This window comes from Glycine soja, chromosome 13 (assembly GCF_004193775.1).
Source record: "Glycine soja cultivar W05 chromosome 13, ASM419377v2, whole genome shotgun sequence".
NCBI lineage: Eukaryota > Viridiplantae > Streptophyta > Magnoliopsida > Fabales > Fabaceae > Glycine > Glycine soja.
Genome location: NC_041014.1, coordinates 654,592 through 667,488, shown reverse-complemented (window position 1 = coordinate 667,488; position 12,897 = coordinate 654,592). Strand labels below are relative to the sequence as shown.

The following is a 12,897-nucleotide window of genomic DNA, read 5'->3' as shown; positions in this document are numbered from 1 at the left end:
TGTATAATTGCTAGTTATATATTTGGTTTCATATGATTGTTGTGGTGTGATTTTGAGAATTATTATTGAATGCATGAAATTAGGGAGTTTGTTGGTAGTTTTTTTAGAAGGGTATTCTTGTACTTTTGTGAGTTGATCATCACCTTATAGGAAGGGATGATGATGTACATATTTTATCATGAGATTATATGATAAATATCTCTATATGCATGGGAAGTCGTTACATGGAAAATGAGCTCATAGACCTTGTGAAGAATTTGATATCTACATTGGTTCCGAGAAGCAAAGAATTGAGTCTTGTAAATCTAGGAATCACTACGTTGTATTTATTATATTTATTTGGATACGTTGAGGTATTTTTTTTATTAAAATATTTTATTTATTCAAAATTTCATGGATTATGATTGTTTAATATGATTTTTATTGGCGTCTAAATATATACATATATAATCTTATATTAAATTCATTGCGGATGACATGGTAGATTTCCCGGGTAACCACACTAATGAGAACAACATTATTTGTGAATTCCTGTTAATTGTTTTATTCACGGGGAATTATAATCTCATTATAAGTGTTATTTTTATAGCATGAGAAAGAATTTGTCAAGTTTGAGGAGACTTGAAGACATAGTTTTCTTAGTTACATTTATTTTAGCTTGGTTAGTACTTCAGAATAAGACACCTGACCCAGCCACTTTCCTTATATTTTTAGTGTTAATTTAGTTTAGATACTCATATTATGATGATAATATTTTTACTTATGTAAAGACTTATTTATTTGACTTTATTGATTATAGAAGAGGTATTTTCAAATTATTATAATTTTGAAATTTTATATTCTTTTAGTATGAGTTGTTTTTTTTCCTAACGAAGGGTGTTACGTTTAAAGCTATTAAATTATGAATGATTACTTTTAATTTAATAGAAAATTTTTAATATAAATAGATTTATATAAAAAAATATACACATTTTATAAAAAAAAATATACATTAAACTTACTACTTATATTATATTAATAATAGTAATACTAATAATAAAATTCTCAAAGTATATAGTAATGTTATGTAATTATTTTTTTCATTTAATATATATTTTAATATAAATGAATATAATATAATAAATATATATATCATAATAGTTATAAGCAATTTATGCACTAACAATATGTAAATACATTTTACATTATCATTCAATATAAAATTATTATGTTAAGTAAATATGTTGACTTTTATAATAATTATCTTAAAAGTTATGTTTGTCTTATTTTTATTAGTCATTAGTATTTTTTTTACACGATAATGCATAGAAGTTAAACTTTGATGTTAATGCAAATTTTATTATTTTTCTATTTTTATATGCTTTATAAACTAATTTTTTAAAATAATAATAGAAATAAATTTTCAGTGTGTGTGCATGCGCATGCGTAAGTGATTGTGCATCGATTGTGCATCTATGGGCTTGTGTGTTAGTCATAAGACACATCAAAACCCTTCAATACTTTGATTTATGCAAATAAATGCTAAGTTTTCTTATTGACATTTGAATTCTTTTAGACAAAAGCTTTATGTGTTTTTGTATGTCTTAATAGACATTAATCCATGGATGTTGAGTCTGTGCATTTATGAATACTTAATGCCAATGATGGATCCAGGAATTTTCCTTAGTGGAGACAAGAAATAGTTTGTAATATTTCTACAAAAAAAATATTTCTAATTTTTACAAAATACAAATAATGTCATGACAAAAGAATAATCCAAAATACTTAAGCTTCTACGGATTATAATTGTCCTTTGTGTATTTTCATTGAAAATCCTGTGGTTATTTCATTTGTTTCATTGTCAATACTATAAAAAAATATCTCTCTATGTATATAACCAAACAATTGTTCATTCATTCATCTTCTCCCATATGATTAAGTATTCTATTCTTCACAAAATTAATTACAAAGAAACATCTTGAATGACAAACTCTCTTAATCCCTTTCTTGCTCTATTTGGAAATTGATAAAGAACTTAATTGAACCTTTTAAAACTAAAGGGATCAAATTGAACCTAAAAAATAAATTAGAGGACCAAAATAATAATTAAATCTAAAAATTAAAAGGATAAAATAGTAAAATTCATATCAATTTATTCTCTCTTTTTTTTTCTTATATTTTTATATATTTTTTTAAAAATTATCTTATAAGGACAATATCTATTTTCTATAGGGCTAAATTTTTTTTATTAGACATATATAAATAAATAAATAGTGTGGGTAATTTCCCCCACACCATAATGGATATTTTGATTCTCTTTGCGGATAATAAATATTAGATTCTTCATAGGTTTTGTCCAAAAGTAAGAACATAGTTGTTAAAATCGAATCAGCCCAATCAATTGGACCAGGACTCGATGTCTAGGGTAGTCCAATTAAGGTGCAAGATCGGAAATGCAAGAGATTCAATTTGACCCGGTTGGATTTGATGAAATTTTGTGACTCAAATCGGGTTATGTAGTTGAGAAGTTTTTTTTCCCGTTTCTAATTAAATTGTTAATAGCTAATTATTGACTGATATATAATAAACTCCTATAATATTAGTTTTTTTTTTTATCTTGATAACAATATATAATAACTAACCAGGTTGTCTAGTCGATAAGTTTTTTTTTTCGTTCCTAACACATTAAATTGTTAATAGGTAATTATTGAATGATATATAATGTACTCCTATAATATTAGTTTTTTTTTATCTTGATAACAATATATAATAACTAATTATTATCATATTGATATGACATAGCGTAATATTTATGTGTTTTATACATCTTTACCAAACTTATTTATGATCATTCGATAACTTTTGTAATTAGAAAAAAATAAGAGTTTTCTTAATTATTTAATGATAGTACCCATAAATTAATTTATAGTAATAAATTATTATATAATATTTATAGTTGGATCATGACAATAAACTTAACTTTGGAGTGTAAAAATATGAGTTAATCACATTTTGTTAGGTATATTATATATTTTTTAATTTTTTAATATATATATTGGATCAATAAGTGACCAACCGATGAAAGAAAAACAAGTGATATGATCCATTTTCATAACATTAAGTATGAAAGAGAAATAAGTGGACAAAAAACTACCTACTGCATCAAAAAGGTGTGTCAAAGTTAGTTAAAGAGTACTTAAGTACAAAAAAGTATATATAATTACTAACACAGTATGCAATGCTTTCATCCTTCATTCTACATCGTAAAAACTTTGTAGCAGAAAGTGTTTTAGTTTCTATTGTTCAGGAAACTATTTGATAATTTGTATACTCATGATCATGGCTCTGGCCTTTAAGATTTGGAATAACCGATCAAACAGAATATCATGTTATCCTTATTATCTTGGATGTCTTTTTCTGTTAGTTATGTGGTCTATCATGTTCCTGTTCATTATTGAGATATTCATTTAATTGAATTATATATGCAATAATTGCTTAATTTCTTGCTTAGTCGCATTTGTTATTTTTCTTCTGGACTTATTTAAATGTTTCAATTTTCCTTTTATTTAGGAGCTGGAGAGTCAAGGAAGTCCACAATATTTAAACAGGTAAGAAAATGCATTGTTGTCCTTGTTTTTGCTTTGTGTGTACTTGCTATATTGTTGATATTTATTTATTTTGTCTGTAATATGCAGATAAAACTTTGTTTCAAATTGGCTTTGACGAGGCAGAACTAAAAAGCTACTTACCAGTCATGCATGCTAATGTATATCAAACAATAAAAGTACGCTATCCTTGAAAGGGTGTGTTAATTATTTTTCTCTTTAAAATAAAAAGTTTGCAGTGTCCACTGCTTATAGTTTGAAAAAGGTTTTTGTGAATCGAGTCTTATTGTGAGTAAAATGTGATCCTTAATATTTACTTGTTGTGTTTACAGTTACTACATGATGGATCAAAGCAGTTTGCCAAGAATGATGTTGATTCTTCAAAGTATGTTATAACCAATGGAAATAAGGTAGTTTATTGTTACCATCTCTATTATTCCTTACTATAGTATGGCCAAGAATTTTGGAATTCGGAATCTTGTTAAACAAAATTTTGTATACAACTATAATCAATTATACACATGCTTCTTTTTTATTTTAATTTTACTTTTAGTGAATTTTTTTTGCTTTCTCAAATTATCAATGAATTTATTAGAAATATAATATAAAACCATTCACATGTCTTTGCCCAACTACTTAAGATTTTGGGATAGTTGGTTCATGACATGATATCAAAGTCTCTATGACCATGGGGTTTATAGTATGATCCTTGTCATCTCCATTCTTCGTATAACAAGTTGAATTTTTGGCACAAGGTAGGTTTCCATGTTCAATGTCCGTACTTCAAGTCCAAATAGCCCAAAATATTTTTGTGAAGTATCCTGTTACAAATTACAAATGTAAAAGTGTGCAATTTAATTTTTGAAAATGTACCAAATATGTTAACGTCCTCATTATTCAACTAAGATCACAGGTCAGAGAAACCAATTTGAATAGTGAGAGTATTTGGTTGAAAGGAACTCCAATGATCATTGGTTTATGTTCTCCTCTTAGGGTCTTTGGTTGATTTTTGCCACAATGCCTTTGTTGACTATTGGCTATTGATGGCTACATAAAGAGAGGAAAAGGAAATCACCCTAGAAAACTAAAGAGGAAAAGAAACTAAAGTATATATATCATGACCAGAGAGTGATTTTGGACCAGGTTGGGGAATTTGCAGATGGTGTAGCTGTTAAAGAGGTCGTGAAGAAACTTTTCGCATATGCAAGGAGTTGATAGATGGGGTTGTTCTTGTAAGCCGTGATTCAATTTGTGCGTCAATAAAAGATTTTCTTTTGCTCGCAAAGTTTGCATTCTAAATCTCTAATGCTGGATATATTCTCCAGATTTATATTTATAACTTCATATATATGATATATACTTCTCTACTCTCTAGTATCTTTTGTGCAAATGTTAGAAAATTCATTGTGTTTTGTCAAATGAAATAAATATATATTCTCTACTCACGAGAAGTGTAGAGATCTTAAACTAATTGTTTCAATACTTTATCAATTTTTCTTTGTCATCAGATGTTCTTGATAGTTGATCAGAAATTTGCAACGTATTTGAATGAGTTAATAATTGAGATTTGCTTGAAGACTTATGAAGCCGAGTCAGCCAAAAATATCAAACTTCAAATTGGTAGCTAGAGAAGTATAATGCATATAATAGCAGGAGGAACTAGAATATCTTGACATACTATTTATAGTTTTTGTGCAATAAAGAATTATCAATTACTTTTTTGTGTTTATACGTATTTGGTTAAGTTTTTGTTTTTTTGTTTTTTCAGTATCATGGTTGAGGTTGGATGAAGGAGATTGGACACAATGGCGGCAGTAGTTGGAAGAACCTGTTTCAGAATTACTTAACACCATATCTATCTTGATCTGTTTCCTATTTATCACCCCAGGTTGATTATAGGGAGGCAAGTGCTATAATTAGATGAATTTGGCTATTAACTTTACCTTATACTTTTAGAAGCTGTTGCTTTGTTGTTGGCATTCTCTCTGTCTCTAGGTGCATAGGTTGTTCAGTTGGAGTTTTTATTGGTCCAAATGTAGCTCTTCTATTCGTATCATCAGAATTCGGGACTTAATTTTACGTAGACCTTTGATTATCTAGTACATTTGATGAAAAGCAGTACATATTCTTTATGACTTAATTTTTTGGGATATGACAAGAATAAAACTTGTTGCAGGATATGTTCGAGAAAAAAAGGAACATATTAGAACCAACAGGAGCACTTGCACTAGCTGGAGCTGAGGCATACTGCAAGCATCATGCGCTCTAGGGGAAAGATATTGTAGTGAAAACCAGAGAAGCACACATGAATTTTGATTTGATAAACTTCGGGTTGTAACTGAACTTGCTAATGTTGGTCGTAAACAAGAGGTTGTGCTGGCAACTGTTATGGCAGAGGAGCCTGGCAGTTTCAAAAAATTTGCGAATTGGTATGTCAGCTACTTTAACACTATTTCTATAAGTGTTCTTCATTTTTTGTACTTATTTTCTATCTTGTATGGCAGGACAGATCAACATCACAGAATTCAAATACAAATATAACTTGAATGAGGCGGTTGTCCTTTGCAGGTGAGATTGCCTGATCATTTTTTCTTTATCCATTGTCAATCAATTTTTAAAAAGCAATATGTTGCGTGAATATTAATATCTCTCTATCCCAATTTATTAGTTTTCATTGACTATCATTTTCTCTAGTGCAAATATTTGTTAATAACTTGTATTATGTCAAGCGGCCCATAGTATTTATTGTCTCAATTGTATTTGCATGCAGTGTTGGGGTTCACATAGTTTCCGAACTAAGAGCAATGCAGGAGAGGATGGAATCTTCTCAGCTCAAAACTTACAATCTCACAGAAAGTGACATGGTGAAAAATCACTTGTGTTACTTGGTATGTTGGCCACAAAATCCTTCATAGTGAAACTTATTGTCACATTAGAGTTTTATCTTGTTAACTTGCGTTGATCTTTATTGAAATTTTTTATCTGAGGTGAAACTCCAATTCTGATTGGAGAACAGTACTAAAAGCACGTAAAGAGTTGTATCTATGTTTTGTCCTTTATGCATTTTCTTTCTTTTTCCTTTGACAAATGCATATCTGATGCGTTGTGGCATTTCATATACTGCAGTATATATCTGGACCAGTATGCATCTTCAGAGTTCCCATCATTAATTAATACGCCTCAACAACAAAAAAAGGTATGAACTGTTATAGCCACATGTTCACTTTCTAGACCTTTTATTGCCCTGGGTTTTATTTTATTTTTTTCATTTTCTTTATGCTTATCTAATTTTTCTTCATGGTTGCAGACTATATAGAGCTCACCAGAAGCTTTTTGTATCCATGCATGATAAAGGAATTGGGCCACAAAAAACTCAATTTAGAAGAGATGAAAACTATGGTGATTCTTTAGATTTATGTTTTTCTCGTGCATGGGACCATGGAGAAATGGGGGTGGATGGTATAAGTTCATGTTTTGTGGCTTTGTTCTCAATATTAAACTTTGATGGTACTTTTAGAAAGGGTTTTTACTCTATGGAGATGTTCACTGAGGTGATTCTTTAGATTTATGTCAATGATTGAATGGGCCTTGCATAAATTTTACTCAATAATAAAATGTGTTAAAGATCATAATGTTATTTGTTAGCATTCTTCTTCACGGCTTTGTTCTCAATTAGATATTATTATTATTATTATTATTATTATTATTATTATTATTATTATTATTATTATTATTATTATTATTATTATTATTATTATTATTATTATTATTATTATTATTATTATTATTATTATTATTATTATTATTATTATTATTATTATTATTATTATTATTATTATTATTATTATTATTATTATTATTATTATTATTATTATTATTATTATTATTATTATATTATTATTATTATTATTATTATTATTATTATTATTATTATTATTATTATTATTATTATTATTATTATTATTATTATTATTATTATTATTATTATTATTATTATTATTATTATTATTATTATTATTATTATTATTATTATTATTATTATTATTATTATTATTATTATTATTATTATTATTATTATTATTATTATTATTATTATTATTATTATTATTATTATTATTATTATTATTATTATTATTATTATTATTATTATTATTATTATTATTATTATTATTATTATATTATTATTATTATTATTATTATTATTATTATTATTATTATTATTATTATTATTATTATTATTATTATTATTATATTATTATTATTATTATTATTTATTATTATTATTATTATTATTATTATTATTATTATTATTATTATTATTATTATTATTATTATTATTATTATTATTATTATTATTATTATTATTATTATTATTATTATTATTATTATTATTATTATTATTATTATTATTATTATTATATTATTATTATTATTATTATTATTATTATTATTATTATTATTATTATTATTATTATTATTATTATTATTATTATTATTATTATTATTATTATTATTATTATTCAAAAAACAATATCGGTTGATCTAAGACCAATGTAGAAAATATTTTTATAACATTATTTTTTGCCAAAACCGATGTGGTAAGCACATTTAACATTATTTTTGTCAAAAATCAATGTTGTGTCTGACTTTCAACATCGATTTATTTAAAACCGATATAGAAAGCGCTTCAGAATATACAATTTTGGCCATATTTCTACATTGGTTTCAACCAAAACCTATGTAGATAATAATTTTCAACATCAATTTTTAAATTGATGTTGAAACCCCTTCATAACCAATGTTAAAGCCCTTTTATGTAATAGTGTTACTTTTGAAAAGGTCCCATCAGATCATCTAGAAATGGGCTGAGGTGAGCAACAAGAATCTTTGTAATAACTTTGTAAGCTACATTGCAAAGACTTTTAGGAGGAAGTTCTCTCAAATGAATCAGTTAATCAACTTTCAAAATGAGTACAATAAGAGTTTCCAGAATAGCTAGGTTAGTAAACCATCGCTAGGTTAGCAAACCATCCCTGTAGGCATCTGCCACCATTTTCCAAAGATCATCAATAATAATCAGCCAATATTGCTTATAGAAAAAAAGGCTTAAATCCATCAGGCCCAGGAGCCTTAAAGGATTTCATCCCTATCACAACAAGTCTGACTTCCTCCTTAGTAACTGGGGCAAAAAGAGTTGTACACCCTTCCTCAGGAATATAAGGATGAAGGACTGGATCAACTTGAGAAAGGGCATCATTACGTTTATCAAAGAATTGAATAAGGATTTATAGTAGCTAATAGTTGAAATACAATAAATCACAATAGAAAGAGTGTAACAGCCATAACTTTTAATAAAACAAATAAAAAACTAATAAATAAATAAATAAGTAAAAGTAAATAGGTCATAATTTCTCACTATATAAGTCAAATGTTAACCTAGAGTAGCTTTTAGAAAACACATTATGTTCATTTCTTCTTATTCTGATGCACAAGAATCCTAACAGAGCAATCGGAGGAGGAGTTCTACAGAGCACCAGAGAAGCCACAATTGCTAACAGAGAACGTTTGAGCGACTACATCGAGGTAAGGGATGAGTTACTCACACTTGGGGATTAAAATGAACATGTATAGGGATCTCTAGAGGATCAATTTTGAATTATTTTGGGTTGTTTCTTAACTTTTTTCCCCCCAAATTTATGTTTGTCATTGTGATTGAATTTCACTTTTAAAAATTTGATTTAATTACATATACTGCAAGTTTTGATTTCATGTGAATTATTTTCTTGTTTCAATGTTTTGATTTCAATTTAAATTACATAATAATGATCGTATATGTAGGCACATTATATGAATTGCTTACCCACGTTTCCCGGATGCGTATATGACTGATTTTGAATTATATCTAATCACATAGTGAAATCAGATTTTTTTTAGTAGATACATATATTCCTAAATATTAACGTGTATAGTTATTATTATTATTAGTTATTATTATTATATCACCGAGCATGGATAAAATATTGATGTGTTTTGTTTCTTTTTATTTAATTTTAATCTTAGTTATTTGATTATTGTAAGGTAATATTTTGAGTTGCACACAAAAGTTTGTTGTAAGAATTGAAGCTTGATCATTTTTTTTTGGTGAGGGACTTGGTTAAGGAATTCCTCTGTTGAGGTTTGATTTTAATATTTTTGAAAAGAAAGAAGATGAGAAGATTGACACTCACCTTAGTTGAGATGTTTTTTATGTAAATAAAAGCTTTTGAATGTACTAATTAATGGATTTAATTGATTTCATTTGGTTGGTACCTAATAAAGTGGCCATTAATTTTATATAAAGATTTTATAACCACGTCTTTTGTTTTTATTTTGGAAGCGGCAGTTACAAATTGTTCTTTTTAGTTACCTGTTCTAATATTTGTTTAGCAAATACAATTAATAATAAAGTAAGTTTTTTTTAGAGAAAAATATTATATTGTAACTATCAAATACATATGTAAGAAAGCTATCTTTTTTTTTTTTTGTATAAACTGATATGTTTAATATTATAAATTAAATATTGTTGTGAAACTATTGTATATTGCTTTTCAAAAATAAATTAAATAGTGTTGTGAAATTATTAGTTGATTTCCTTTCAGTTATATATGTTATATTAAATATTGTTGTAAAATTATTGCTTAATAATAATTATTTTTATTTTGTTGAATTAATATATTTGAGCATTAAAAAACATTTGGAAGTATAAAAAAATGGTTTGGTACTCTATTTATTTTTGTCTTAGTGTATTCCAAGTATGCACTTTCACTGTGATGTATAATAATAATAATAAAAAAATAAAAAAATAAGGTTATAGACATTATTGTTTCATAGTGATTATTGTTGTGACTTTATAGATTAATTGTTGTAGAATTTTTTATTTATTTATTTTGTTGAATTAATATATTTCAGTTTAATTTATATTTTTTTGTTGTGTCAAGTAAATGTTACTATTGAATGATATCTGTAGGATACATAGGATGTGATAAATTATTTTATTATGGAATTGTGATTGGGATTGTGTGTAAGTGACAATTATTTGGTACATAATGGATTGTGAATTACATGCTTGTTGAGATGTTGTATGTTTTGAGTTGTGAGCCATGAATTATGTAATCACACAACTGTAAGACCCTTTAAGGGCAACGAGTTAATGCGTGATGAATTGTAATGAGATCCACTGTGGGAACCCGACGAGTTTAATCACTTGAGGCACACTGAGTTAAAATATATATATATATATATATATATATATATATATATATATATATAATTGAGATTTTGAAAACAATTGAGTAGTTGTGTACATAACATAATTTATAGGTAGAGTCTGTGTGTTCAAATGGTTTTTTTGGGTTGGACCTGAATCAGGAGGGAGAAACCCTGACGGACTCTTCGGAGTGTAGACCTTGGGGGTCATCCGGTTTGAGTGCTCCTTTACGCTGGTGCCGATCCCACATGGTTGGAGCATTCTCGCAAAACAGTGTGACCCTGACTAGTCTCCCTATGATTTTACTTAGTGGGAGTGACCTGACTTACCCATTGTGAGGCATGTCCTGTCATGTACTCCTAGGCGTCCGACGAGGCTTTTCACTGAAAAATGGTATCACATTGCATGTAGGCTTGAGTCTAGTGTATTTGTCGCATAACGCTTGTGTTTGACTTTTATTGAGTTAACAATTGTGGTTTGATGTTATTACCTGGAGTGTGTGAATAATGTGTGTGATTTTGTAAAGAAATGTTATTTATATAAATTCATCTTCAAGTATTATATGTTCCAAATACTCTAATATTTCATTATATACGAATGTGATAACTCACTCCCGGTGTGTGTTTGTGTTTGGGCTGATTGCCATTTTGTTTCAGGTGAGTCATCATATAATGAGTTCCATGATAGAGCCGGAGAGACTTAGTTTGTGTGTGTGACATTGGGGCATAGGATTTTACTTCGCATGTTATATTTCCGTAAACAATATAATTGTGTTATGTTTTCTGTTTTAGTTTTTTTTTTATTCATTTAGCATGGACGACCATGTTTTGAGCTGGGATAACTTTTTTATTTTTATTCGAACAATTTCTACTATGTTTTCATTAAGTGAATGCGAACCCTTTATCTTTTGAAATCAATTTAAAGTCAATGTATTTTAAAAAAAAATCCACATGATCTTATTTCCTTTTATTCGTTATTTGTGAGGGTAGAGGGTATCACAAAGAAGGTTGAATAGTGTGTTGGGTAAACTTATAGTAGGGATTTATATAATAACCAGAGAAAGGGCATCATTATAGTCATCAAAGAATAGGGATTTATAGTACTTGATTGTTGAAATACAATAAATCACATTAGAAGGAGAGTTGAAATACAATAAACTTGGAAATCTTTTTGCATTGGAAGTGATTTTACAATCAAAATGTGTTCTCAGAGAACTATCGTCCAGTGATTAACAAAACAATAATTTAAATAGTAGTTCAATATTAAACTTATGTGCAAAGTTGTGTCAATAATAAGCCTTAAGAAATACTCATAGAAGCTTAAGAAGAGTAGTAGAAACACGTAGTTTATACTAATTCACTCAACCTAGGCTATGTTCAGTTCTCCTTCACAAAACTGTGAAGAGTTTCACTAATCAATATTTGATTATAACAAGTATTCTAACTTGTCACTTCTGGCTTTACAATTATCTAGACCACTACTGCACGACCCTTAGACTCCCTTTGAATCTAAAAACACTCAAGTATTGTTTTCTCGCTATGTCACTCCTAGCTTTCACAAACAATTAATTTGTAGAATCACAAATTCTATCACTCAAAGAGTGTGTTTACAATGAATTATTCTTTAGTACAATGAATTTACTTCGTAAAGGATAGACTCAATAAACATTGTGTTTCACTCAGTAGTATTTCTCCTTGATTCTTTCACTTCTTCTCAGTGTATGAATAATGTTAATCAGTTCTGAGCAAGGCTTTGATACATTTTTTTTATAGGAGAAGGATGATCAAATCATTGTGGGATCTTGTGCATTAAATTTTTTACTATTGTGTATCTTGTTCTTGTGGCACTTGTGGGAAGAAATGGAAATAGCATGGTCATAGCATGTGTGTCATGTTCTTCTCAGCGAGAATGATTGTGAATCAATTCTTTCTAAATCTGTCCTTCACCTTTTAATTTTAAACATTAGGCATTTATAAAGGGAAATATAATATTATTTCATAGAATATACTCTTTATAACAAGATCCTTATACAAAGTGAAATAAATGGTCACTCTTAAGTAATATATC

At 27.4% G+C, this 12,897-nt stretch overlaps 1 pseudogene; it reads left to right on the top strand.

The window, feature by feature from the left end:
• The first annotated feature begins 209 nt into the window (after nt 1–209).
• Nucleotides 210–6,900, top strand: LOC114382658 (annotated as a pseudogene).
• The last annotated feature ends 5,997 nt before the right edge of the window (nt 6,901–12,897 follow it).